Below are 11,448 nucleotides of genomic sequence, written 5' to 3' on the forward strand. Positions count from 1 at the left end.
ACAATTGTCCTCTGGGGACTGCTGCTGAGGCAGAGCAGGGCAGGCAAGTGAAGGATCCAAGCTGTGAGGGTGATAGCCTGGCCACAGATGTCCAGGGAGAGCACTGTCCAAGCTCTCTGAGCAGGGACAGCCCCCAGGCAGCTAGAAGTTCACACAGGAGGAGTTGTGGGTATTGGTACGGTGGAATCTGAGCCACTGATTCCACAGGCAAGTCTCTCGCATGCTTCGTCAGATTCCACTTTGGAGAAAATGGACTCATCTGACAGGGCAGCCTGGGTGAGGAATGCAGGTGCCAATGGTAACAGGCCAATGAACACTTACCACTGGCATACTGGCAGAGAACGGAAAGCTAGAGAAGCTGGAGCCCAGCTGATGGGACACTAACTCCATTACAAGGACTGGCATCTCCTGCTACTGCTGCAGGGCTATGCCATTCAATTGCTCAGGGCTGTCAGAACATTCGACTTCCTGACCTCTCCTAGGTGAGGCCTCTACCTGTTTGACCTCAGCCCAAGTCCTCATTATTTGGTGGCTCTGTTGCAGGTCTCTCAACCCTCTTTGGGAGCAGTGCTGCATCAAGCAATGGAGAATCTTTTTCTAGAAGGGGCGGGAAAAGAAGAGAGGTTTGCATGCTTCTACCACTCTAAGGAGCCAGGAAAGGTCTTTGGTTCACTCTATTCATTGCAGATGGGCTGGGCATAGCATCTGGGAAGCTACCATGGTGACAATGTCCTCAAAGCTGAGCAGAACATTGCCCTGTACATCTGTGTCCTTTGCCCAGAGGACCTTGGTCAGCACCTAGAGCTGGGTGCATACTTGCATGAAGCAGCCGAGATGCATGGCAAAATTGGCAGAGTGCAGATGGTAGTGGGACACCTGAAGCAGGGTGAACTGGGGGCTCAGGTCATAGCCCATTTGGGACAGAGCTTGCTGCAGCTCCTTGTAGCTAACGGAGCCCCAGCAGTCCTAGTCATACTGCTGGAAGAAATTCTTCCACTGCTGGATGAATGTCCACAGGGCTGAGAAACCATGGACATCGATGCATCCTGACTTGGTCTTGTCAATGATGCCTCATCATTGAACAAGGACCAATTGGAGTTGACCAGAGCCTGCTCAGCTCCTTGATGGAGATGAAGCCACTCTGATTGGAGTCCACTGTGGAACCAGGTATAGGCTTTAGGATCCACACTGGAAGGGGCACCACCCTGTCCATAAGGCCGGGGCTTCTGGGCACCATAGGAATTTGGAGGTAGCTGACCATAGGGTGCCCTGGGCCAGCACTGTCATATGGTCCTCCTGGAGTTCCAGAGGGGAGGCCCCCAGGGTTGAGGTGTCATAGGGTCCTCCACCAGTTAGTGGTCCATAGACCCTCTGGGGAAAGATCCCGCACCCAACTACCACCAGGGGGGTAGCTGCAGCCATATTGCCCTCTACTGTAGGGGGTGCAAGGTGGTAGTAGCTACCCAGAAGGGTGGCTCCTGGGGCTTGTCCTGCAGCTCCTGAGCAGCCCTGCCTTTATGGATAGCTGGCTGCAGTGACTCTCAAACATGTCAATGCTATAAAAGAGAAAAGGAGCCTGAGGATGTTTGCTGGAGTAAAGGAGATTAAAGAAGGATGAAAACTAAGACAATGGTTGATCTTGGATTGGATCTTATATTGAGGAAATAAAATTTCTATAAGGGATAATATTGATATAATTTAGAAAAAGTTGAGTATGGACTGTATATTAGATAATAGTATTAAATTCTAAATTTCCTGAATTTGATCATTTAATTGTAATTATATGAGAGAATGCCCTTGCTGTTAGAAGATACATTATCTACATTTTTAGGAACGAAAGGTCACAATCTTTATACTTCATTCTCAAAGGGCTCCTCAAATAAAACAAGACATATATATTTACATATAGATGAATGTGTCTTCCAATGAAGAAAGACAGAGAAAGCAAATGTGGTTGAATAGTAACAATGAGTAAACCTAGGTGAAAGATGTCCTGTGTGTTCTTTGTAATACTCTTTCAAATTATTTTCTAGGTCTGACCTATTCGGAAATAAACAGAGCAATTAAAAAACAGTCTTCCTCCCCTTCTCCTCCTAAGAAAGGCTTACTTTCCAGGCAATACTGTAGAAAAATAATTGCTGTTTTTACCCTGCTTCTGAATCAGATATCTGGCAGCAAGACCTGTGCATAAAACTGTAACAGTAGCTGAGATGCTCCTGCTGCAGAACCCTGTTGAGGTTCTAGCTTTAAATCTTTAGTGCCAAGCCTTGGTAGGTGCAGCTGTAACATTTTTGCCAAATTTAAGAATCACCCATCATCAAATGATTACAATTTATAATGGATGTTCACCATTACACAAGTTCTGAACCTGATTTCTGTCAAACAAAGTGGCACATCCTCAAAAGAGTAAAAGGTTTTGTTCATAAAGAAATAAAAAATGAATGTGACCCCTAATTTTAAAGAGTATATATTTTATTCGGTAAATGTACAGAAACAAATCAAAGATATTATGGCAAATCCAAAGATATCCAAAGTATTTAAATATATTCTGTTTCTAAGAATCACCTTTGCCTAGAAAATAAGGGCAGAACTAGCATATTTAAAAATACTCTTCAGTCTTCTTATGAAAACTGACACAAAGGAAAGTAAAAGATTGAATGAAAGAGAGTAAATGAAGACAAGTGAACTAGCTGGAAGAAGAAATATATTTCTTTAAGAGAAATGATAAATATCTTAGAGGACACATTACTCATAGATGAAGAAGAAAATGAGATCTTAAAGACTAAGGAAGATAAATATGTCAAAGGAAAAAGAATAATCAACCATATCTAGTTCTTCTTAAAGAGAGTGCTAGAAAAGAGGGAGATGTTGTTACAAGGAGGAAAGGGGATTGGGACCCAAAGTAAACAGCAAAAAACAAACAAACAAACAAACAAAAACAGGCAAATTTCCAAAGAGTTCACCAGATCCCCAGAAGGAATCAGGTTCTGGGAACTATTGAGGAATATTCTCTTAAAGCTGCAGTTTGAGAATTCACGGTAAGAGCAGTTACAAATACTACCCCTACTTTCAATAGCTCAACTAAAAAGCTACAAATGGTGTAGGTTTGAGATGAAAAGATTAAAACTTTCCATTACAATACAGACTTCAAGAACTGCTGGGCAAGCTTCAAGGTATCAGACTTATTGTGGGTAGCCTGTAGTCACTGAGCATGTCCTGAAAAATTATGCCCCAAATTTTGAAAATATGACTCTGAGGGTAGACATAACTAAGATAAAGCAGATTCAGGGGAGATAAGAAAGACAATAATAAATTGAGACCAGACCTGGACAAAATACTGATCCAATGAGATAATAATCTCTAGGTGAAATTATCCAACTCAGAATGGTAATGCTGACAAGATTTGTTTCTGGTTACTTACGCTCAGAAGTCACTGACTTTATGTATCTCACTACAGGACAATCTAGAAGACAAAATAAGAGGAATATATAGAAAACCAAATTTTCTCCCTTTATCTAGAGAGATGGAAAAGAGAAGGTAAAATGAAAGAAATCTTTTGGTTCCAGCTCATATTACACGTGTCAGAGAAACTAAAAGATCAATCCAAGCAGCAGGCTAAGCTATTAGAAACACCACTGAGACTCCCTAAAAGGTGTCTATAAAAGGCACATAGGGGAACAATAGACAAAAGTAAAGCATCAGAAACAATTCTCACTATTGTAGAAACAGATTTAGCAGAAAGGAAGGCCCAAACATTAAAAAATAAGAAAAACAGTGATTTGATGAGCACAAAGCAGAAGTCTTTGGTTATCACTAGGTCCTTGCAGAAACAGGCTTCAGAAAAGTCGACAGTAGTTTTTATTCTGGAATCTACTGAGCATGATTATCCAGATGGAACAAATGTGAAGAATGGGAGTGCCTGCTCAAGGAAGCAGGTTTCTCAGGTGTAAGCAATCTCATACCAAGACTGTCAATACCTACCATGAAACTGAAAATGCCTTCTCAAATGTACTAAGGAAGCTGTCACAAAACTGAGCCTATAATCATTTTAGTGCTGGTACCAGAAACATAGGAGCCAAAGGTGCAATGAGAATTAATAGGCTCTGAATATGCTGGGTGGAAAAGAAAGATGACTATGACCATTGCAATTACAAAACTGCAAAGAAACATAGCAATGCCGCAGACATTCTCCACCAGCAGAGGAAGGAATGAGTAGATAGGCTTTTTCCTACTTGTGTTAATTCGCATCATCCTAAAATGACTCTCCCGATTTCTCCCAATTGAATTTTTATTCACACCTTGTGCTATCATGGCAACTGGCCTACACTGCCTGTCCTTCAGCAGTAATCAAACCAAAATCTGCTCTGTCTTCACTCAATCTCAGATAGCTTTGTGTCTCTGCTCTAAGAGAATATTAAGAATACTAAAATTACTAATAATTCTAAGAATATTATTTTGACTCTAGAGGCTAGGGATAAACTTGTTACTTGTCTGAAAGATTGAGATAGTGATAGTGAAATTTTATATTGTTTCTGCTTCTGGACATGATCGAATAACTGCTGGACTAGCCCTCCCCTTGTAAATAACTATGGAACTGGACAAAATCTACAAAATGGCAATTTCAGATATTCAACAAGAAGTGGTATAAGACTGTGCTCTTCAGATAAGAGAAACATCAGGTAAGACCCTCAGTCACCCTGGCTTTCTGTCTATAGTCACTGTCTGTACTGCAACACAGGAACTCAGAGCCCAAGCAAAGTGTGATACTCTCAGTAAGTGGTAAGACAGAGACCAGGGTTTTGGGATGAATACAAACTTCTTTTGCATCTAGCCCTCCAAGTTGTCAATATATTATAATACTAGCCCACAGTTAACTTTTTATCAAGCTGTTAGCATTTTTGCTGATTTCTTATTACCTACTTGTATGATTGTCACATTGTTCTCCTATTGTCTGCCACTGGTGACCCAGGTCCAGTGACCCATGTGTCCTTGAATTTCAGGATACTTGGTTGTCCTACAACTTCAATGTCCTGATGGGTTCAAGAAAACTTTTGACTTTTATTTTTTCCTTGCTTTTTCTTGTTTTTAGCATAGAAGTAATGCTCTTTCCAGTTTTTTACATCCCAAGGCAAAGCCTAGTCTAGCTTTTAAAAAAATAACTTATCCTGGGTTGGAAACAATTGGCAGTCATAGAAAGAAAAATAATAATCTGTATTGTGGATACCAGGGGACTTAAGATTTATTTAGAGGAAATTGACCAAGGTCTCCCAGTGTTTAGTCATGAACAGGTATATATAAACCTATCCACAAAGGTGAAGGGAGCTGAGAAGCTGAAGAAAGAGACTTGACAAATTCAGTTTCTCACAAAAAAACATTTATTTAATAGGGACTTATGAATAGAAGCTGTGTCTTAGGTGGCATTTGCCCTCCAGAAAGTATCCTTTCTGTAGTCAGCTTTTAGGATAAAGATCTATGTAGCTGGTCATGTCTCAGACTTATCTTGCTGAAACTCATGACCACTGGGAGCATCTTTATGAAGGTTTATTTATGCTGTGGCCATTGTTTAAAGATCCTGCTGCAGAATACCTTGGTATGTAGAAGTCAAACATCAGTCATTATGGTGGTTTTGCTTCAAGATGGCATCACCCTTGCCATGCAACACGCATTTTTTCCTGACCTACACCCAGAATAATCACAATAAGTGAGCAAGTAATGAAATAATGATTTGAAGTCATGTGGGGAAAAAAAGGTTAGCCTATGATTATCTATGAAATATTTTCTTTCTTTACCTGGGACACCTGAGAAAGAACAAGATGCTCTGATCAAAATCTTTTGTAGGGCTGGCACAGTGGCTCACACCTGTTATCCTAGCACTCTGGGGGGGCCAAGGCCAGGAGATCATTTGAGCTCAGGAGTTCGAGACCAGCATGAGCAACAGATAGACCCCATCTCTACTAAAAATAGGAAGAAATTAGCTGGACAACTAAAAAGATATATAAAAAATTAGCCATGCATGGTGGCACATGCCTGTAGTCTCAGCTACTTGGGAGGCTGAGGCAGAAGGATTGCTTGAGCCCAGGAGTTTGAGGTTACTGTGAGCTAGGCTGACGCCACATCACTCTAACCTGGGCAACAGAGTGAGACTCTGTCTCAAAAAAAAAAAAAAATCTTTTGTAAACTTACTAGCAGAAAGATAAAACAGAGGGTTCTTATATGTGAAATACTTTTAACAGACTATGTCTAGTCTGTCTAGGCTACTCATTGTACCTACCCCAGGAATTCATAGATATTCCATATATATGGAATATAGCCCACTGAAAAATGTCACATAGCTATATAATTAATGCAGTATAAAAAGGAGCTGTTCAATAACCAAAATGGCTTCTGTAACAAGCAATGCCTTGCATATATTGCTTAGAACATCATATATTTAATGAAAACCAGAATAGGTTCTAATAGACCTAGGGAGTTGGATTGGTTATCTCAAATCTTTCTAAGGGAAAGGGTGCACATTGCCTATGTTTTGCTATCACCTATATCCTTTTAATTACTAGCAAAGTTCAGTATTGAGTAAGATACTTGATTCCTGTGAGTCAGATTTGACGATACAAACCATTTCTTTTTTTAATTTCAATACATATCTCTGTTTTCAAAGTCAATATATGTGCTACTGTTCAATAATGCCTGGTCTGCCGGTATATGATCAGATTCTGAATAAGAATCATTGAGCCAAAATTCAGAATTCATGTCATTTTATCACACAAATTCTTTAACCACATTTAGGAAGTTTTCTTTTGCATTTTTAAATACTGTCATGTTTTTGATGGTATTGCATGCGGTAGAAATGTTAGGAAACCAAAAATATCTGTGTAGCACATGCAGATACAACAGAAAAGAAATATTTCATATTCTTGCAAACAATGGAGGAAAAAGAACATCAAATAAACAATAGTGGACTTTTCTTGCATATAAGATATTGATGTTGGCTATTTTGTGATGGATCATTGATCTGCTTTCAGTAACAATAGCCACAGAAAAATGAGGCATTCTCCTAGGCACTTCTTTCTTTATGGTTTTATTACATCAAAGATAATAGACACAAGAAACAGTAATCTCTTTTGAATGCTGCTTAGTGCTCAACCTAAGCAGAGCTAATACCAAGTTTTACAGCCAGAACCTGCCATGGGGGTAACCAGAATTCCAATATTATACAGGCCTTCTTCATCAGGATTGTTTCCATTTGAATAGGACTAAATATGCTGATTAAAGTTATCAGTTTTATGAAGCAGAAGGAGGGGCTACTCAGAGCAGGTCCTGATCACAAAACTAAAGCTGATGAAAGACTTCATTAATTAAAGTACAACTAAAGTCAAGATCACTCTATATACTTTATATTATTTGTGCTTTTAAATAGGACCATTTTCTTTTCTTACCCATTAGTGTGGATTTCTTCGATTGCTCACTGCGCCTAAACTAATGACTTTGTCTTTAATTAATTACTTTGAATAATTGGTTTCAATATTAGAGACATGTAGTTCTTTATTATGAAAGAAATTTTATTTTTGTTATTCTTGAATGATCTTATTTTTATTTTTTTCGAACAACTCATTACTCCAATCTCTCATATATAAATTTGGAAGCCTCTCTAAATTTAAAGAACTTCATACCTTGTTTTGAGGTCATTCGTTGCCAACAATTCACACATACACACACACATACACAGTCAGATACACACAAATACAGACACATTAGTTAATTTTAGAAGCTCTCATATTCAGACCCATATTTCTCAGCCCCTGGACTCACATACAATTATTTTTTACACTGACAAAATTATTCAGGCAATCCAAATAGTCTCAAAGACAAATCAAGCAGACAGATCCATTGGTACTGAACCTGCCTAGAAGAACTTGAGAGTGGTGACGGGGAGATATTATTTGTGGAAAACATAGAAGTACGGCCAGAATTGTGATTTTCAATGTTGTCATCTTCTCAGAGTGACTGTGCCTATATTAAATAAGCACAGTTATATTTTCTGCTTTCTTGCTTAGTGATGGGACTTAACATGAGCATCCATGATGGCTTTAGAGCAGTTTGTTTACAGAAAGATAATAATCAGCCGATATTCTGACAATAGCTCTGGAAAACAACCAGTTTTCCTCTCTGAGTCAGGAGACCTTTTCAGTTGTCTTGACTAAAGTTCATGTGAAAAGCATGTTTTGTCCTTGATGTCTTTAGTTGGCTTCTTATCAGGAAAAAGAAAGCTTGCCACATTATATTTTTTAACTTAAAAAATGTTTTGCTCAGTCTTTTTGGCATATTTTATACTTTTTAGTTTATTTGTGGTATATAGGAAAATATATAATCTCTCTTTTTATGTTATGTAGATCATACAAGAGAGGCTTATCCTGTACTAGGAATAAAAAAATGCTTAGGGAATAATCTTATGAGTTCAATGTTTTACATTTAACAGAAAAAAAATATATATATATACCTTTACCTTCAGCAGGAAGTAGGTTACTAAAAAAAATTTGACTTGCAACCATGAAACATGTCTACGCCTCCTTCCTAATTTATCACTTGTTGCATTTTTTGGGTACCTTTTGTTTTATTTGAAAATATTAAGGAGGTACAAAGACCTCAAACTCCTGGGCTCAAGCAATCCTCCTGCCTCAGCCTCCTGAGTAGCTGAGACTACAGGCATGTGCCTCCATGCCCGGCTAATTTTTTCCATATATATTTTTAATTGTCCATATAATTTCTTTCTATTTTTTTTTTTTAGTAGAGATGGGGTCTTGCTCTTGCTCAGGCTGGTTTTTAACTCCTGAGCTCAAAGGATCCTCCTGCTTTGGCCTCCCAGAGTGCTAGGATTACAGGCATGAGCCACTATGCCCGGAGGTACAAAGGTTTTTGTTGTATGGATACCTCTGATCCCTGCTGGGCCGGAGAGGGAGAGAGCAGAGTGGACGCTCCTCTGTCCTGTGCCTTGTGCCTGGAGCCAAGCACCCCTCCCTCACAAGTGGGGGATTTGAGCAGAGCAGGAACCTCAGAAGCCACAGACACCACCCGAGAACCCTTGTGGGGACTGCCTGCATGGGACATGGGTGAGGGGTGAACCCTGGCTACCCAGTGGCCCCGGCTTGCAGCCCCACCCCCCGGGAACCCCATGTTGCCACCTACCCTGTGTGGCTCCACCTCCACAGTTCCCGCACTGCTGCCCAACACCATAGCTCTGGCTACATGGCTCCTGCCCTACGTCCAGGCTGCATCTCCGGCTCTGAGGCTCCCATTACGCCCACCCCTGAGGCTCCAGTGCTGCCCCTGAGGCCACAGTGCTTCCGTCATACCCACAGGCTCTGCCACCAAGGGTTTACCACAGCTTCCAGGAATGTGGCTCTGCCTCAGAGGCTCCAGCCCTGGCCATGTGCCTCAAGACTCTGCCCATGAGGCTACAGTTCTCCTATCAGGCCCGAAACTCCATCCCTGAGATTCGAGGACTACACCTGGGCCCTGAGACTTTGCCCCTGAGGCTCCACCACTGCTACTAGGCCTGAAGAATGGCCCCGTGGTCCAACACTCCACCAGGAACCCTACAGCATTGAGCTGCCATTACACCTGGACCTGGTTCAAGCAACACCCACAGCCCAGATACCCCCAACAACTGGCTAGATAACCTCACCCAGACACCATTGTCACCTCTGTGGGGAAACCCCAGGCAGAGCAATCCCCCACAATTCCAGCCTCCATGGAGAGTGTCTCACGCAGCCCCCAACTTGAGCTTCCAAGAATGATCTGGGAAACAACTCACCACTCCCCATGAGAATAATCTAGCATCGGCTTGAACTGTGACAATCACGGGAGAATCTGACAAAATATAACAGCTGCATTATAGGTTCTCAGTGAGCCTGCCCCTCCCCTCCCCAGTCAATATTCCAGAATAAGACACAAAAGGGCCATTGAGGAACTTCCCTTTCTTCTCACTAAATAGGAGAGTTCCCAGCAAAGGAGAACAGGTGCCCTGCGAACCTATCAGCCCTGAGCTGAGACAAGAGGATTCAGCTGAGAAAAAACCAGCAAAAGAACTCTGCCAACATGGGGGGAGGAAAAACAGTTATTCTTTCATCAGCTTTAGTTTTGTGATCAGGACCTGCTCTGAGTAGTCTCTCCTTCTGCTTCATAAAACTGATAACTTTAATCAGCATATCTAAATATAGTCCTATTCAAATGGAACCAATCCTGATGAAGAAGGCCTGTATAATATTGGAATTCTGGTTACCCCCGTGGTAGGTTCTGGCTGTAAAACTTGGTATTGGCTCTGCTTAGGTTGAGCACTAAGCAGCATTCAAAAGAGATTACTGTTTCTTGTGTCTATTATCTTTGATGTAATAAAACCATAAAGAAAGAAGTGCCTAGGAGAATGCCTCATTTTTCTGTGGCTATTGTTACTAAAAGCAGGTCAATGATCCATCACAAAATAGCCAACATCAATATCTTATATGCAAGAAAAATCCACTATTGTTTATTTGATGTTCTTTTTCCTCCATTGTTTGCAAGAATATGAAATATTTCTTTTCTGTTGTATCTGCATGTGCTACACAGATATTTTTGGTTTCCTAAAATTTCTACTACATGCAATACCATCAAACACATGATAACATTTAAAAATGATGTGAAGGTGGCTGTTGCAAAGCCAAGCTCCGTGCAGATCTGGTGCCACGTGTCTGAGAGCTCAGAATGATGTTAGTTGCAGTAACACGGGATTGGTAGCCACTAGATCTCTTCTGCACCCACTTTCCAGTGCAATATCATTACACAGACTCCAGGCAGCTCCCTGATCAGAGAAGTCTGTGGTAGCACTGGGGGGCTCCTTACAGCTTGGGCCACAGTGTCTATGGGGTGACGGAGGAACCCCAGACCTCTCTCCTCCTATCTTTCCCCACATGTGGGTACCAACCCTAAGTTAACTCTGATCTTGCTGAATGAATTGCTCCATCACCTTCTCCTTCACTGTGAATGTCCCCTGTCACCTCTACAGTTTTTTACGATGCTCTTTCCAATAAGAGCCATCTGTAGGTGGGTATCCACCTGCAACTTTTGAGAACGGCATGTGTGGGCTGCTTCTAGTCTGCATCTTGCCCCTCCCTTTCATAGTGTTCTCATATCAATCAATTATGTCATTAGAAGAAAAATTACTAAAAAGTACTATGGTTCTACAAAAATGAAAATAATATGGAATTAAAAGTCAATTGTTTTTTATTTATTAGTTTTTGATCCCATGTAAGTCTTTGAGTTCCTTAACTTCTTTCAGTCGTGTTTTTTTTAATCTGTAAAATTGGAAGAAAATGTCTGATTTACCTATTCCATATGGATATTATAAATATCAAATGAAAGAAAAGTCTTGGTATCTGCAACATGTTCAAACATGTTTGATACATCCAACCATGTAAT

General features: G+C 40.7%; 1 pseudogene; it reads right to left on the reverse strand.

Annotated features, from left to right (window-relative positions):
• Positions 1 to 678: 678 nt before the first annotated feature.
• LOC123634851 lies at positions 679 to 9,168 on the reverse strand (annotated as a pseudogene).
• Positions 9,169 to 11,448: the final 2,280 nt, after the last annotated feature.

This window comes from Lemur catta, chromosome 3 (assembly GCF_020740605.2).
Source record: "Lemur catta isolate mLemCat1 chromosome 3, mLemCat1.pri, whole genome shotgun sequence".
Lineage (NCBI taxonomy): Eukaryota > Metazoa > Chordata > Mammalia > Primates > Lemuridae > Lemur > Lemur catta.